The sequence below is a fragment of the Canis lupus genome, chromosome 21, assembly GCF_048164855.1.
Source record: "Canis lupus baileyi chromosome 21, mCanLup2.hap1, whole genome shotgun sequence".
NCBI lineage: Eukaryota > Metazoa > Chordata > Mammalia > Carnivora > Canidae > Canis > Canis lupus.
This window is the reverse complement of record NC_132858.1, coordinates 32,753,580-32,772,166: the sequence shown is the minus strand read 5'-3', so window position 1 is coordinate 32,772,166 and position 18,587 is coordinate 32,753,580. Positions and strand designations below refer to the sequence as shown.

General features: G+C 40.1%; 1 protein-coding gene and 1 long non-coding RNA gene across 4 annotated transcripts in view; one reads left to right on the top strand and one right to left on the bottom strand.

Moving 5' to 3' along the window:
- SEMA3A (semaphorin 3A) overlaps positions 1–18,587 on the bottom strand; it is a 454,397-nt gene that overhangs the window by 262,897 nt on the left and 172,913 nt on the right. The window lies entirely within an intron of this gene.
- Positions 17,822–18,587, top strand: part of LOC140613001 (uncharacterized) — a 38,611-nt gene continuing 37,845 nt past the window's right edge. The window contains exon 1 of the long non-coding RNA XR_012014119.1: positions 17,822–18,018. This is a non-coding gene — a long non-coding RNA (uncharacterized lncRNA). The remainder of the gene's footprint in view (positions 18,019–18,587) is intronic.

The following is an 18,587-nucleotide window of genomic DNA, read 5'->3' as shown; positions in this document are numbered from 1 at the left end:
TCAACTAAAATTTCAAAAAAAAAAAAAACCCAACCAACTTTTTAATACTATCTTTGCTTTTCTTTAAACTGAAGTATTCATTTCAAGGCCAACATCATACTAGAAATAGTAGTATACTAGCAGTATACCTCCATCCTGGCAATTTCCAAAATATTTTCTGAGGGAGATTCATTTCCCGGAATATTAAGAGGTACTCACAGTAAAATTTCTGAAATTTAAGATGCTTAAGTAATGATGAAATAAAGAAAGTCAAACAACTAATTTGGCTACTGTGAGAAATTCTAAGACCATTAAGTACGTGAAATATGTAATGTGAGTCTTACCACAGAAATAGAGTGTGAACATCGTTCTACATTTACTTGAAAGTGGTATCTTTTCCCCACGGCGTATTGGGAAAGTCAGTGCTCTGAAGACCATATTTAGGAAAAGTCCCCATTTAAACCATCATTATGTGAAAAATACCAAAATCTGTTGTAGGCAGTGCTGGGATGCTGAGGGAGCAATTGCATACATTTGGACAATCTCTAAGTAGAACATATACACCTGCAATTTAAATTTTTGACAGCATTCCCAGCCAAATGTCTGCTATATTTGGGAGGTTATGTGTCCTGCTTCATATTTTGTCTCCTCTATGAAGAGTCGTGTTTGACAGATAACCTTACGTTTCTCTGATTTCCGCAGGAGCATTCAATTGCTGGTTCAATTGATCCCTCCCCAAATGTCTCAGCTGTCTCCTTCTGTGGGTCCCTTCCATTTCATCACTCATTCTCCAAAGTTTGTCAATCCTAATTCTCTTCAGTTTAAATAAAAAATAATTCTATATTTACATGAAATGGCAAAGAATAAATTTGTTTTATTTCCTTTTTGGAGACTCTGAGAGCTCAGAAAGTTTTTCCGAGATTATATACACATCTATCAATTTAGAGTAGAGCCCATTCTTAATCATTTCAATTTTATATTTCAATTTTTCTGCTTACACATAAGTATTTCCACTTCTAGAGTATCTCTAAATATCCCAGGTGAACATAAGTAGCTGATCCACTTTGCAGTTGGCAGATTCTCCTTCAAGGCTTTCCAGGCCTCTCTTACTCGGGCTTGGTTAAGTGGCCTTTTCTACCTTTGCTTAGGCCAGTCAACAATGTGCTATGCAGGAAAGGTCCCTGAAATTCCTAACAATTATTTCCCCCTCCTCCCACAATTAGGGAGCAGAGAGAGGAGAGAGAGGAGAGAAAAATACACAGTTCTGCTTGGACTGTCACTTTGCATCAGCATGAGAGGGAACACAGATTCCTGGCCTGAAAGGGGCTGCCGGGAGTAATTAAGCACGAGGCTAAGAGTGAACCTGGGAAACATTCCAGTTTTTCACAAGTCAGGTCTTCACTATGTGATCTCCAACATACTGAGAATTTTTTTTCCCCCAGAATATATGGTCAATATTTTAAAAGTGTGTACATGTACTGTACTTATACATTACATACAGTATAAAACACCCAAAAGACAAATTTAAGTCCATGTGATAAACAGGGTGACCAAATGATTTATTTTCCATACAAGGTCTCTTTTGAGAACAAAAGGGGGGTGCTATTAATAATTATATTGAGACAACTGTTGTAAATTGGAACTCCCCGAGGCGAAGTTGAATAGAGGAAATGTCTAACAAGGAAGATTAAATTAAAAATATTTCAAATGTCTTACTAATTATACTGGCTTTATACTATTATTAGGTAATATCTCAAAGTACAATATACACTGGGGGTGAAATTCACCATTAACTATAGGAATATTAATCTATACTTCAAGTAGATACTTTGATTTTAGAGGTTTCACCTTACTGCTTAGTAAGCCTGATTATATCATCATTATTTTTTTTCTTATAATTGAGACTGCAGAAGACTTTCTATAAGAATTAGGAGGGTTAGCTCTGTCACTCTTTGTTTTGTTTTGTTTTCTTATATTTGCAAAATGCATTTGCAAAAATGTTTTATAGTTTCTATTCTAGAGACTAATTCTAATTATTAATTCTAATTGTTAATTTCTAATTATTGCTAGGAAACATAATAAATAATAAAACCCATAAATCTACCCACCAGGCATTGATGACAGATACTATATGTTTGTTCCCCTTTGTGGAACTTCAAACTCTTACCTCAGGTTACCAGGTATTAATAACATGAGACAATCCAACATTTGGATGAAATAAAAGCATCAGTGTGAATATAATATTACATACATGCAAAGCTTTATTTGCTTTGTAGTGTTAAGACAAAACTAATATGAGTAATAGTTCTAATCATTCTGAATTCCAACGGCGTGTATCTTCTGTACTACTTAGGATGCACATATCTAACATCACAGCTGCTTACCCAGACCAGTGCTTTGTCAACTGTCATGTATATATAACTACCTGAAGTTCTGGGGAAAATACAGATTTTGACTGTGTTGATCTGGAGTATGGCCCAAGATTCTATATTTTTACCAAATTCTCAAGTGTTGTCAGTCTAAGGACCACACTTTAAGTTGTAAGACCCCTAAACTTAGACTTTGTTTAATACAGTTATGTCTAGGCACGCGTGACTGTTGAGCATTTAAAATGTAGCTAATCTAAGTTGAGATTGACTATAAATGTAAAATATACACCAGATTTCAAAGGCAGTACAACAAAAATATTTCATTAATAATTTTAATATTGATGATATGAAATAATAATTTTGACCCTAATGGTATATAAATGGTATTTAATGTAGAGTATGTATGGACTAGTAATTTTTAATATAACTACTAGAAACTTCAGAATTATTTGTGTGCTTCACATTATATTTCCTTAGGATGCTGCTGCTTAGTAAGTCTGATTATATCATCATAATTTTTTTTCACAGAACAATGTCCTGATTATATAAAGTGGTAACAAAAACTTTCTTTATATGCATCAATAAATATTTCCTGATTTGCCTTTTGTTACTCCCTATTCCATGCCCTAAGCTTCAACTACATGAAGTTACTTAGTGTTCACTCAAAATCCATTCTTTCATTTATTTGTTTTATAAATATTTATTGAGCATCTACAGTGAACTAGGCAACACTAGTAGGGAATGGGGGTATAGCAGGGAAAAGTATAGACACTGGCCCAGCTTCACTGAACAAATGATCTCTGACTAATTTTTTATTTCAAAAAAGGAAAATCCCTTTTATCTCTCTCCCCCCTCCATTTTTTTTGATGGTACTTGCTGGCTTCTAAATCTGTAATCCTATACTGTCTTGCATGTATTTCACAAAAAGCATTCCCTAATGTTTTTTTTAACATATTTTTTAAAGATTTTATTTATTTATTCATGAGAGACACACAGAGAGACAGAGAGAGACAGAGACAGAGACAGAGACAGAGACATAGAGGAGAAGCAGGCTCCCTGCAAGGAGCTGGATGTGGGACTTGATTCCAGGACCCCGGGATCACGCCCTGAGTCAAAGGCAGAGGCTCAATCGCCAAGCCACCGAGGCGTCCCAAAGCATTCCTTAATGTTATGTTGAATATATACTGTATTAAAACTATATTAACTGTATGTTTTTTCAAATACAGATTATTAAGTCTTTGACAATATGACTTAATCACTATGTCTTCCATGAAAAGTACAATTTCCAGCATATAGGTACTTAGTAAACCAACTTTTGAGTGGATTCATGATTTCACAAATAAGATTGTAAAGATTTATTTTATTTGTTTTTTTTATTGTAAAGATTTTAAACATCAGTTACTACTTCTACAATCTAATTTAATTTTAAAAATCAATGATTATTTTAATTTGATTGCCATTTAGCATGGTCCACTCTAGCCTTCCTTCTGTTATTATAAATATCTTATGTAGTAAGGTACTGTCAAGCTCAGCAGATTTAAAATCAATTCAGCAAAATTTGAGCCACATTTGATGACTATAGTAGACTTTAAGCAATTAATTTAGTCTTCTTGAATATTGGTCTTGTAGGTAAAACTTAAGGATTTATATTGACCTAAGTATGCTATTTTATCTAGTATCATTTCCCTCCACCTCAGTGATTTCAGGTGTAAAATGAAGGGATTGGAAAAATGACATCCTTCTATTTTTAAAAGTCAATGAATATTTGGAGATGATGATAAATGCTTGAAAAAAAATTAGCAACACAAAAATTTTTAATTCTCTCCTTTCTTTTTTTCTTCCTTCTCTCTCATTTCAGTACAAAAGTCATTGCACAGTCACAACTGATAATAGATTAAAAATGAATCTGTTCTGCAGATCCTATGAACATGAAAAGGATAATAAAGGAAGACCATGAACAACTCTACACCTACAAATTTTATAACCAGGATGAAATGTTCCAATTCCTTGAAAGACATAATTTACCAAAACTCATATGAGAAGAAATGTCCTATGTGAATAGGTCCATATTAAAGAAATTTAATCAATAATTAAGAACCTTCCAAAACAGAAAGCACCAGGCCCACGTGGATTCAGGCATGAATTCAACCAAATGTTTAAAGAAGAAATTACACCAATTTTCTATAATCTCTTTCACAGGCTAGAAGAAGAAAGAACACTTCCTAATTCATTCTATGAGTTCAGCATTCCCTTATTACCAAACTAGACAAAGAATTACAAGTAAAAAACATTATACATCAATATCTCCCATGAACATGGGTGTAAAAATTTTCAACAAAATATTAGCAAATCAAATCCAACAGGCATGAAGTGAATTACACACCATGATCAAGTGACGTTTTTCCCAGGTATGCAAGACTGATTCAACATTCAAAAATCAATTAATGTAATACAGCACATCAACAGACTAACAAAGAAAAACAGGATGATTGTGTCAATAAATGTAGAAAAAGCATTTGCCAAAATCCAACATCCATTCATGATAAAAACTCTCTGCAAATTAGAAATAATGGGGACCTTCCTCAACAAAGAATATATACAAAAAACGTACACTGAACATCATACTTTTTTTTATCATACTTAGTAGTGAGAAACTCAAAGCTCTATGTAGAAAAAAAAATCAATGAAAAAAACTCCTGAACTAAGAAGTTATTGTAGCAAGATTGCAGGATACAAGGTTAAGAAACAAAAGACAATCTTCTTCCTTTATACCAACGAACAAGTGGAACTTGAAATTAAACTACTATCATCTAGCACCAAATGAAATTAAATACTTAGATGTAAATCTAATGAAATATGTACTAGATCTATAAGAGGAAAACTACAAAACTGATAAACAGAATGAAAGAGGAATAAATAAATGGAGAAATATTTTATGTTCAAAGAATAAGTAGAGTTGATAATGTCAGGATGTTGGTTGATCTATCGATTCAATGGATTCCCAATCAAAATCCTAACAACTTAACAAACTGATTCTAAAGTTTATATGGGGTGGCAAAAGACCCAGAAAAGCTAGTATGAAACTGAAGGAGAACAACAGAGATGGAGGCCTGGTATTACCTGACTTCACTGTTACTATAAAGCTACAGGATAATCAAGACAGTGCGGTATTGGGACACCCCGGTGGCTCAGTGGTTGAACATCTGCCTTAGGCCCAGGGCGTGAGCCTGGAGTCCAGGGATCCAGTCCCACATTGGGCTCCCTGCATGGAGCCTGCTTCTCCCTCTGCCTGTGTCTCTGCCTTTCTCTCTCTGTGTCTCTCATGAATAAATAAATAAAATCTAAAAAAACAAACAAACAAACAAAAAAACCAGTGTGGTATTAGTAAAATAAAAGACAAATAGATCGATGAAACAGAACAGATTACCCCAGAAATGACCTCCCTCCTTAGATATAGTCAACTAATTTTTGACAAAGAGGTAAAAGCAATACAATGAAGAAAACATTATCTTTTCGATAAATGGAGCTGTATCAACTGGACATCCACATGCAGAAAGATGAATCCAGACCAGATTTTACCCTATTAACAAAAATTAACTGAAAATGGATCAGAGACTTAAATGTAAAATGCAATGTATTAGGTAAAAAATAACACAGGAGAAAACCTACATGACCTTGAGTATGATGATGACTTTTTAGACCAAACACCAAAGGCATGACCTCAGTGACTCAGCTATAAACCCAACTTTGTAACATTTGTTGTTGATGCTGATAATGGTAGAGGCTATGTTTGTGTGAGGGTGGGAGATACATGAGAGGTCTCTATACCTTCCCTTCAATTTTACAGTGAATCTAAAATTTTTCTGAAAAAATAGTCTTAAAATATTTCAATCTATTAGTATTAACTCATGGTTTAAAATATAGATATAAATATAGATATAGATGTGATGCTGCGTAGTGCATGCACATGTGTGAATATATATATTTCCTAGTTCTTTCTGTCCACTAAGAAGGCCTGTGAGTAGCAAACCCCAATAACAAGACTTATATGTAGCACTCGGATCTTCGTTTCTACACACTGTTTTCCATTGAAAGGAACCAGGGCTGCTTCTCCTTTTTTATTTTATTTTTTTAAATATTACTTATTTATTCATGAGAGACACAGAGAGAGAGAGAGAGAGAAGCAGAGACACAGGCAGAGGGAGAAGCAGACTCCACGCAGGGAGCCAACATGGGACTCGATCCAGGGTCTCCAGGTTCAGGCCCTGGGCCCAAGGCGGTGCTAAACCACTGAGTCACCCGGCTGCCCAGGAACCAGGGCTTCTTAAAGAAATGGCTAATTTCTGGGTTGCAGCAGAGAAAGTCCTAGAACACTATGTTGTCTCAGGTAGTAATGAGATACTTAAAGAATTATTTGGACACATCAAAACAATTAAGGATCTAGCTAAAAGAACTCCCACTGGCCAATCTGGATAATCATAAAAATGATTGTAACACACTGAATAAATAATAAATAAAGGATTGGAATCCATTAGTTCACACTGATATAAATAAATGAATAAATGAAGTAGGAGAAGATAAGTATCTTCCTAGTATCCTAGTAGGGTATCAACTAATAAATGCATTGGTATAAATGAAATTAGCCAATAATCATCAATAGTGACCAAAGTAATACTACAGGCAAGATATATCAATAGTTTCTAGAATTAATGAGAGAAGTGGGATGAGGAAAAGAATATTCAGTTTCAAAATATCTTTCTGCAAAATACTGATTACAAAGAACAAAAGAAATGTACCTACCTTTCTAGTGGAGAGACCCGGCAGTGATCGCCTTAATTACGTGTTAAGGTAACAGCACCCAGAGTGGGACGCACCAACACCACACGGAAATTGAGAGACGAGAACCAGGACGAGTCGGCACGCGGGGCACCCCCGCCCCAAATCCACAGCTTCGGCAAGATCCTGGGGAAGCACTAGCCAGTCCCACCTCGACAGACTCTGCAAAATGAAGGCCTGTGTCTTTACGAAAATGACAAGGTTGTGAAAGTCACGGAAGACGGAGGAGCGGCTCTCGTTGGACGAGGTGAGGGGACGCGGGCTCGAGTGTGGGGCCTGTGCAGCCTCCGAGGTCAGGTGCGGCCCGAGCTCAGGTGCAGCCCCAGCTCAGGTGCGGCCCCCAGCTCAGGTGTGGCCCCAAGCTCAGGTGTGTCCCCAAGCTCAGGTGCAGGCCCCGACCTCAGGTGTGGCCCCCAGCTCAGGTGCAGCCCGAGCTCAGGTGCGCCCGGAGCTCAGGTGCGGCCTTGGCGGGAGGTCCCAGTGGGAGAGCTGCAGCACCGCTGCGCTGTGAGCTGCCTGCTTTATATCAAAGATGAAATATATTTAAAAAATAAATAAATAAAGGATAAAATATATTGTCCTATTTAATTTCCTTTTTCAGTGAAGTGTCTGTACAGAAATATAAAGATTGCACTGTCATTTTTCATCTCATTTTAATGATCAGATAGAATTTTACCCATTATTTGGCTTTTAATTTTTCTCTTACAATTTACCAATTTCCAGAGGCGCCAGGGTGGCACAGTCAGCTGAGCATCTGACTCTCGGCTCTGCTGGGTCACTGCATCCAGCCTGCCGCTGGCTCCCCGGCAGCAGAGTCTGCTTGAGATTCCCTCCCTCTCCCCTTGCCACTTCCCCTACTCTGTCTCTCTCTCTTCCTCTCTCTCAAAAAAAAAAATAAATCTTTTTAAAAATTTAAAATTTCATAATGCCAAATTTAAGGCATTTCATCTTTCAAAATAGCAACTGCTGATTTGTTTTTTCTTTTTACTTCAAATAATATAATGTATTTTTTTTAAGATTTTATTTATTCATGAGAGAGAGAGGGAGAGAGGCAGATACCCAGGCAGAGGGAGAAGCAGGCTCCATGCAGGGAGCCTGATGTGGGACTCGATCCCAGGACCCTGGGATCACGCCCTGGGTCGAAGCCAGGTGCTAAACCACCGAGCCACTCAGGGATCCCCTAGAATGTATTTTTTAAGATGGAATTTTCCCACTTTATGATTATAGCTCACACACTTCTTTTCTTGAATCCTGTGCATCCTTGGCCTCTCTTTTGCTCCTGTTTTACAGGTTATGTTCAGTTTGATCTTAAATTCACTGCTATGTAAGACTTGTGTTCTATTTAGAATTTGCCAGTGATTGCTCCTAAGTTTTTCAAAAGCATTTTTATTTTTTTTAAATATTTTATTTATTTATTCATGAGAGACAGACACAGAGGCAGAGACACAGGCAGAGGGAGAAGCAGACTCCGTGTGGGAGCCTGATGCGGGACTCGATTCCAGGACCCCAGGATCACACCCTGGGCTGAAGGCAGATGCTCAACCACTGAGCCACTCAGGTGCCCCCAAAGGCATTTTTAAAACCACTGGCATTGTCTCTAATGATTTAAAGTTTTATTTCTTGGAAAACTCAATTTTGATACAAGGATTATATTGTTTTCTCTTCTCCATTGCGGTAAGAGCCGATGGAGAAAGGTGAGATTGGTATAATGATCCCCCACAGAAGTCTGTGGTGCTAAAAGGGAAGGCTCACTCCAGGGTGGGCCCTCGAAGGAAAGAGGTGCTGTCTGGGGAGACTGCTGGGCGTAATCCATGGCTACTCGCAGAGAGTCAGGGCAGCTGTGTGGAAGTCAGTTAAGATCCAGGGGTAGTGTGTGAATAATTAAGTGGGCATCACCCATGAGCTATTCTTGGATAGGATTGGTTAGGAACATCCTACTCCTCTCTCCAAGGAAAACAGGGGGAAATAGTTTAGTTCATCAACAGAAGCTGGTTTTCTCACATTCAAACCATATTTTTCTCAATCTGTTCCAACTTGAAATTATTACCAATTTCTCAAAAGCTTTATTATTAAACAATATAATGTGGTGTTTGAAAGAACAGACTTCGTAGCCACATTTAGTAGGTTCAAATTTCAACTCTTGTTGACTAGCTATAAAACCTTCAGGATTTTACTTAACTTCTGACCTCAATTTCTTCAGCTGCAAAATGAGGATAATTTATGGATAACAATAAAATATTTTCAAAGATAAACTGAGTCACTACATATGACTAAGTTTGGCTGACATCATAAGAACTCAATACATGTTCATTGTCATTATTACAATGCTTTTTGATAGTGTTGTGACATTTTCCTTTTTTTTTGTTTTTGTTTTTTTGTTTCACATTTATATTTAAAATCTAGTTAGTTAACATATAGTGTAATATCGGTTTCAGGAGTCGAATTTAGTGGCTCATCCCTTACATATAACACCCAGTGCTCATCACAAGTGTCCTCCTTAATCCCCATCCCCTTCCTTGTCCCCTCCTGAAACCTGTTTGTTCTCTATAGTTAAGACTCTCTTTGGTTTGCCTCCCTCTTTTTTTCTTCTCCAATATTTTCTTTTTCTTTCACATCTTCATGGATAATTTAAAGGATACAGAAGTTGCCATTACACTGCTCCCCCAAACTATATTAAAGTGTAATTTCTTGACCATCCATCCATTCAAATGATCTTTTCTATAACATTCAGAATTGTCCGGACTCTTGACTGCCCCAACCCTACATTACCAAAGGTGACACTTATCAATACCCCCATCCACACCTACTCACCATCTTCCCCTGAAATAAAGCCACCTTTTCAATTATCTTTAAAGCATATTCACTTTTTAAAACCACTGCTGGGCTCTCAAAGCTAGTTTACAAATCTTTTTTTTACCTATAATTTTCAAGTAGACTCCTTGTTGCATTTCTTTTTTTGGCTGTTATGAAGCACTTCCGTTCTCTTTAAAATTGCTACATTATTTTTCAAACCTACCCAAAAGCTTTTTAAGCAAAGTTTTTTTTATGTTAGTGATTAAACTAATATTATTATAATCACCTTTTTAAAAACGATTATTTATTTATTTATTTATTTATTTATTTATTTATTTATTTATGAGAGAGACAGAGGGAGGCAGAGACACAGGCAGAGGGAGAAGCAGGCTCCATGCAGGGAGCTGGATGCGGACTTGATCCCACGTCTCCAGGATCACACCCTGGGTTGAAGGCAGACGCTTAATTGCTGAGCCACCCAGAGGTCCCTATAATCATCTTTGTAATCTTTCCCTTATCTTCACAATTTCTTGAAATTTCATGGTATCTCTATTTCCATTCCTCTATCTATTAACAAACACAATTAAGTCTTTCCAATCCTAAAACATCTCTGTCAAACTTCCCTCCTTAAAGTCGGAAACCTCTCTTCTCATTTTTTTTTTGTGCTGCCTTCTTTACTCATTAGATAATTTTGTTTTTTTGTTTTTTTGTTTTTAATTTTTATTTATTTATGATAGTCACACAGAGAGAGAGAGGCAGAGACACAGGCAGAGGGAGAAGCAGGCTTCATGCACCGGGAGCCCGACGTGGGACTCGATCCCAGGTCTCCAGGATCGCGCCCCCGGCCAAAGGCAGGCGCCAAACAGCTGTGCCACCCAGGGATCCCTACTCATTAGATAATTTTGAACCAGGGTTTTTTAAAGGAAAAATATCTTTCCTTCTATATAGTATCAATTGTACTCATTCTCTTCCTAAAAATAAAATAAAATATTACAATAAAAATAGAAAAAAATAAAATAAAATATTACAATAAAATAAATTTTGGAAAAAAGTGAATAAGATTACATAAAATAACAAATTTATGCAAGTCATGCAAAAGGTTAATATGGACTGTTATTCCTCAAAACTGAGGGATGAGTGCACGTGTGCGTGAGCGTGCACCTGTGTCTGAGAGTGTCAAGGTCCCGGGTTGGTTGGGCAGTTTGCCCTCACACCCACTTGGACCCTTGCGTCTTGTTCCCAGCGCACCAGGTGACCGCGCCCCCGCCCCGCGCCTGCAGGCCGAGCTGTGGATGCCGCGGGGCCGCCAGTGTAGGCGCTTCCGAATGAGCCGATCGGGCCACACCCGCTGAGAGCAAGCGCGCCGCCCTCCGTCTTGCGGTTTCTCTCTTAGCTTCTGCGTCATCGCCACCTGCCAGGCCTAGGGTCGCGGCAGGTGCTCAGCAAGGACCGTCACGGCCGCCCGTGCTCCAGCTTCCCGGCCCCGGACGCCGTGGGCAGGCGACGGGCTCACGGGCCGTCCCGTCCGCCTACTGCTTCGCACCGACACTCGCGGAGCAGCAGGACACGCGGACCCCACACGCCCCGATTCCTCTCACCGACCCAAGGGCTCGCACTTGCCCCTCACAGCCCGAGAGCCCGGCCGCGTGGGGGCAGGAGCCGGCCGACCTCCAGCCAGGCCCCCGAGCCGCAGCCCGGCCTCTGCCCTGCCGCCTCTCCCCTGCCGCCCTCTCCCCTGCGCGCCCCTCCTCTGCCGGCTTCTCCCCTATGGACCTCTTCCCTGCACGCCCCTTCCCTACACGCCCCTTCCCTACACGCCCTCTCCCTACACGCCCCTCCCCTGCCCACCTCTCCTCTGCCCACCTCTCCCCTGCACGCCCCTCCCCTGCGGGCCTCTCCCCTACGGACCTCTCCCCTGCACGCCCCTCCCCTGCGGGCCTCTCCCCTACGGACCTCTCCCCTGCACGCCCCTCCCCTGCCCGCCTCTCCCCTGCGCGCCTCTCCCCTGCACGCCCCTCCCCTGCACGCCCCTCCCCTGCCCGTCTCTCCCCAGTGCGCCTCTCCCCTACGGACCTCTCCCCTGCACGCCCCTCCCCTGCCCCCCTCTCCCCTGTGGGCGGGCCCAGAGCCCCGGAGCCGCTGTCCTGAGCGCCCGGGGCCGCGTGCCCTTCTCCTCTCCCACCAGGTAGAGCGATGCAGGCACCGTGTGAAGCGGGGACGGAGGGGCCGGGACGCGGCCGAGCCCAGCCGACGACAGGGGCGACTCAATCCTTGCGGTTACTGTGGGATTTGGGGTGAGCGCAGGGGAGCGCGGCGCCCCCGCACCCCGCAGCCAGAGACGCTGGGCGCTCGCACGGCCTGGCGGGGTCAGCAGGCGAGAGCATCCCTTGGCCTTCTGCTGAGGGTCCTTTGCTGTGCCGGGGATGGCGCGATTCAAAGGACCCTGTTTAATCCCCTTTAATCACTGTATCCAACGCAGGGACTGACTTTTCCAGAGCTATAAATAACCAAGGTCATGAAGTAGGAGAATGTGCTTATTTTTTAATCTCACTATCAAAACTTTTTCCAATTTTCTAGACGGTGTTTCTTCTCTGATTGATGGGCCTATTAAGTTTGTGGCAATAAAAGCCAAACAAACACATACAGAAGTTTTCTTTAGGCGCTCAAATTCAATTCCTATTCAACCCGGTGGGGTCACCAACATCCAGTAAAGCTTTTGCCAGTGTTTGTGTTTTCTTGCAATTAGATGAAAATCAAAGCCATGTGACACCACCAGGGAAGACAGCAGGTCTCAACGTGTGCTCGGTGGGGCACGTTCTCCATTCTCCTGTACTCTCTTAAGTTTTGACAGCTTGTGACCAAAACTATTATTTGCGTTGTGGTTGTGGCGTTCTAATTTTTCCCTCCATTTTACTTCTACTGCTTATCTACAGTTCCCAGGTGCTTTCAGAGAAGAAAATCCAACTTCCTTTACTGTTCAAATACAGAAGACAAAATAGCAGGTTCCTGAAAACCTATGCGAAGACACTATTAAACAAAGGCATAAAGAATTCGGACTCTATGCTCTACTAAGGCTTTTCCAGGAAATGAAAGCCATACAGATATAACAAAGGTATCTAAGAAAAACTACGTGCATATTCACGCACACGAACATTCATACACACAGGTGAATTCCTAAAATACGTGATTATGGCAAGAAGAAGTGATGAACTCAATTCGTTTAACAGGAAAGTTATTGTACTTCTTTTCAACTAAATATTAAGATGTAAAGGCTGGTGATGCCAATAATATTAAGTCACTAATATAAATTTGAGCATAAAAATCTTAATTTTTTTCTGAGAATTTTATCGAGTGTTTTGCTTTGCTTTTAGCTGACAAGATGGTTCTGACAACAGAAGCTGCATATAAAGAATTTTTTTTGGTTTGGTAACAGACAACTTTTTGAAAGAAAAAAATAACTTCATATTAGCAAAAGCATAGCCCTCTAAATATGCATATATTATAATGATTCAAATGCTGTTGAAGTCTTGGAATGTTAAATTTAGTTAAAAACACTTAAGTCACCCCCCCTCACCACCACCTCAACTAAAATGATGCCGAACAGTGGATTTTTTACTCTGAGAAAGAGGAAATAAATACTGGTGGCTTTGGTTTGACATGTATCCAAGGCAAACTCTTTCATTCACATCTTGAAACTCATTGAATTCAGCGCAAGAGAGCGAAGGAATGTAAAACAGATAGGAGGCCACGCAGGTAAAGAATGAGGCAGGCTTAGAATTCCATTTTGACATAAAATACCTTCTGTTTATAAAGAGTAGTCAAGAATTGCTGAGTTTTATCTAAAATAATGGACCCTGATTAAAGAATAAACAAATAGGAGCCTTGAGGAAAGAAAGAAAAAAAAAAAGAAAGTATTCAAAGTGATCTTTAGTTTGATAGAATCCTTATTTTATTAGGTAATGATAGCTAACATTTCTTGAAAAAAGAAAACTGTTAAACCTTTACTACATTTGGCTACAGAATAGCTCTGTGATACAGGAACTATTGTTTCTTCCCATTTTATAGAAACAAGGCTTAGAGAATTTGAGCAAATTTATCAAGATAAAAGGCAGAATTCAAGGAAATTGCCAGCATTCCCAAACAGGCTGCTTTTGAAGCCCTCCCCCACGCTCCCTTGCCCCAGAGCCCACATTTCTTGCTGCTGTGCCCTCCTGGCTCAGGGCCCTGTGCTTTGTGCATCACCTGTTCCATGCGAGGCACTGCACTTGCACCACTTAACAATGTGCGCATAACGTGCTTCCGGGGATCTTAGTATTCGATGCCATTCCTATCATCGATGATCTGTAGTCAACATCTAAACAAATTTAGTGCATGACACATAGTTTTCAGAAAATGTATCCGTTTTCTGTAACACAGTCATTCACAGAGCAAAGAACCCTCAGCGCCGGACTCCGCGCAGAGTGAGGGTAAAGGCATAGGCCGCTGCTCCGTCTAAACTCTCTTGCGTCATTACTTTTCAATCTTTCAGTGCAAATAAAAACTCAATGAAGTTTTTATTACTCTACCTTAGTGTAAATAACTAAACTCGCCTGGGCTCTTTTTCATTTCAAATCCTCTAAAGCCCTGAAATCATAGTGTCTTTAAAGCTGAAAATATCATCTATTTTGGTTTCCCCCTGTATCATTATCGCAGTTTTCTGTTACTCTTCTGTTATCACTTTTGTTGTTGTTGCTGTTTTCTCTCTGGCTCTCTCTTTTTTTTTTCTCTTATCATTTTAAAATTCATTCTATTCAAAGAGATCACTCCAGAAGCACTCCTCTTCCACCAGGCCTGAGTCCTTTACCTTCTTCACTGCATTTTCCCAGCCTATTTGGTTTCTGAAAATCCGTGACCTACTCTCTGTGTTGTTGTTATTAATGATGTAGGGAAGCTGAAGGGATGCCATTTTGGAAAGGTTCCATTTCTGCTGTTTTTGCGAGGCCCCACTTACTCATGGTCTTTTTTTTTTTTTTTTTTTTTTTACCTTGCATCTGAGTTAAAACCAAAGAAGCTATGTTTCCACTCCAAAGAGGAAGCAATAAAGTTAACCATTGTCTGAGTTTTGTCCTAGGACCTCCAATCCTTGATAAAATCTAAGAAAAGCTGGCTCTCAAATAGGTTCTAGGATGTTGGCTTCAAACAAACGTTGGCATCAATATCCCCTACCTTCCATGATGTATTGAATAAAACCTATTATTCACCTGTCACTCGCCTATGGCTGGACCCTACCCTGGATTCCTGTAGGAACACATATCCTGGACCCTTTTCCCTTTCCAAATATAAACCTCTAACCCCAAGCAATAGAGAGATTCACTTCTCCTTTCCTTTTGGAGCCTCCCAGACACTCCTTCTGCTATACTCTATTTGTCACTCATGCTATTCAATAACTCCGCTTTCACATTCTCTGGCTAGTGTTTTATTTCTTTCCTGCTCAAAGCCAGGTGCTGTGGGACATCTCCCTCTGGGTCCTTGGACCCAGCAGCCTGCATCACTGAGGTCATTTTTTATGGTATATTCCATTTGATTCAAATGTGAAATATTTCCTTTTCATTTTTCAATAATTTCAAAAGAGTGTGTTTTTGAGAAGCTTTTCTAATTAGAAGATGGATTGTGAGAAACTGTCCTCTCAGTCACCTTTCCAACAGAAGCTCTTGTCAAATAAGGCAAATCTTAGCCCTAACTAAATTTAAGAATTTCTTCAATTTGTTTGTTTTAGTCCTCATTTATATATTTACATACCTTGAAAAGGAGGTCCAACACCTTATTTTTCAGATTTATGGTTATATGTATTAAATGGAGGTAAGTTTAAAAAAAACTTGTACCTTTATTACTCTGTCCAGTGTGCCAGTGTATAAACTCTTGGACCAAACACTACAAATGTTCTCTTTTTGAAGCAGATTTGCCATAATATCTGCAGCTTCAGCTTGTGCCTTTTTTGGTTTATTGTGAGTAGAAGTTTCTTATAGGACAGTGAGATGGAGAATTTAATTTGACTATGTCAATTAATTTTATCAAACTCATGACAATGTACGAAAATGATGATGATGATCAATGCTGGGTTTAGAAAAGGGGAATGAAAGAAAAATTTACCTTCTATATTCCAGTATCTTTCTTTAAGCATCATCAACCCTTCCATGCTAAATTCAATAAGGGAGTCTTGTTTTCCTATGCTTTAGGCAATGGATGTTTCCATCTTTATCCTTTTTAAAACTATCAAAAATTTGTGTGTATATGTGTGTGTGTGTGTGTGTATATACACATAACATATGGCACATTATATATTACTCTACACTATTATACATTAATAGTTATATGTAATATAATAATATGTTAATATATAAGCTCAAGTAACCTCAGAGAAGAGTTATCCTTTGTAATAACCTCAAAATACCTCATTCCACTTTGAGGGGTTTCTAGAAGTTAAAAAGTGATTCTTCATATTCCTCTAGATTGTTTCTGAGGACCACAGAGTGTTCTGAGTACTCCCTGATGGATCCACTCAGCTGACTTCCCATTCCTTTCATGGGATAGCCTTTGAATTGCCTCTTTTCCCCAATTCTCCCAGTTTGTCTACGTGTGCGTGTGTGTTTCCCAAATGGTCAAGTTCCCTCATCATGGCAATAGTTCTCTTCTGAATTAAGTCCCTTTTTAAAAAATTAATTATTCATATGAAGCCTGAACATAATTATTCTTTGGAAGTATGAAATGGGACTATCACCACCCTTGTTGGACGAACTCTACTAGGAATATTTCACTTGGAGATTAACATTCAACTGCCAATTAGACAAGTTGTCCTTTCTTGAAAGGATTTTTCATGAGCAGATTGAGGAATAATTTGAGACAAGAAACCCTTTACTTTGCCCCTAAAATCTTAAACAGCATTGTTTGGCCAAGCATTGCCTTGTATTCCTTTCTCCAGAAGAGGCCATAGAGGCAGCAGACCATAATGTAAGGCTGCTGGTAAACTTGTTATTAACTACAAACACATCATCCATTTTACATAAAACAAAAGACTTCGAAGGTTTTAGACCAGATACCAGATACTGCTCGGACTAGTGCCAAGGCATTAATCATAAATTATCCTCGATAAATTCCTTTCCTTGTGTTGCGGTACCCTGAAATATTATTCCTACCACCTCATTACATACCAAATTTAAAGAGCTACAAAATAAAAAATTTCGGGTAAATATATTATCATCCAGATGTTAAATATTAGTTGTTTAAGCTATAAAGTGGAATTCATTTGTTTATACTATACAGATTTGCAATTCAAATTATTTTACCCTCCCTTAATAATATACTTCTTGGTCTTAGGCGTAATATTTGCAAACAAGCAGTTAAGAAATCCAGGGAGGATAAGAATTGAAGGACTGTTGACAGATTGTCTAATATGCAAATTTTGTTGTAAATTCATTTGACTGAATTTCTTTTGTCTTCATTGCCAACGAATTTTCGTGGCCTGTGAGAAAAGGTAAAAGACTTTAAAAATTAGGTAATGTCAGCTTGTACCTTTTCAGATGAAACTCTTAATCTTTTAAACATTGGACATTTCCTTTTTTAAAAATATTTTATTTATTCATGAGAGAGAGAGAGAGAGGCAGAGACACACACAGGCAGAGAGAGAAGCGGGCTCCGCAGGGAGCTGGATGTGGGACTCGATCTCGGGACCCGGGGTCAGGCCCTGGGCTGAAGGCAGGTGCTCACCACTGAGCCCCCCGGCGGCCCAAACACTGGGCATTTCCAACTTGGAATCTGTATAACGTTCTTTCCAGTTACAAAGGCAGGTGGGCCGCTGCCTTGGACTTTTGACCCTAAGAACGTGCCACCCGGACATAGAAGAGAGGATAATTTCCTTCTCTTAAGTTGTCCTGTCTTCGCTTGTCCCTGGGCTGGCATTACTGACAGTGACACTGGTCATTCCTTCATTTAAAAGTGAAAAGCTTCACAGCAGCGATGTCCACTGTGGCCCAACTGTGGGAGGAGCCGCGGTGCCCACCGACAGGTGATGGATAGAGGATGTGGGCTCTGTATACAGCGGGGTGTCCTCAGCCCTCAGAAAGGACCAATCCCACCATTTGCTTGGACGTGGAGGGAACTGGAGGGTGTGATGCTGAGTGAAATAAGTCAGTCGGAGAAGGACAATCATTATATGGTCTCATTCATCCGGGGAATATAAAAAATAGTGAAAGAGGATAAAGGGAAAGGAGAGAAAATGAATATCAGTGAGGGAGACAAACCATGAGAGACCCCTAACTCTGGGAAAGGAGCAAGGGGTGATGGAAGGGGGGGTGGGCGGGGGCACTGAGGGGGGCACTTGATAAGATGAGCACTGGGTGTTATGCTATATGTTGGCAAATTGAACTCCAAGAAAAAAAAAAAAAGTGAAGAGCTTCTTAGGAGGAAAAGCCGTTAACTCCCTAAAGAGTTCCTTCCTCTGGCCCAGGGATCCTGGGCCCCTGTGGTGCGACGCTAAGGACAGCTGGCCGCACCCCGGCTGTGCCCTCACCGCCCCGGCCCGCGTCCCGGCTGTGCCCTCACCGCCCCGGGCCGCCCCGGCTGTGCCCTCACCGC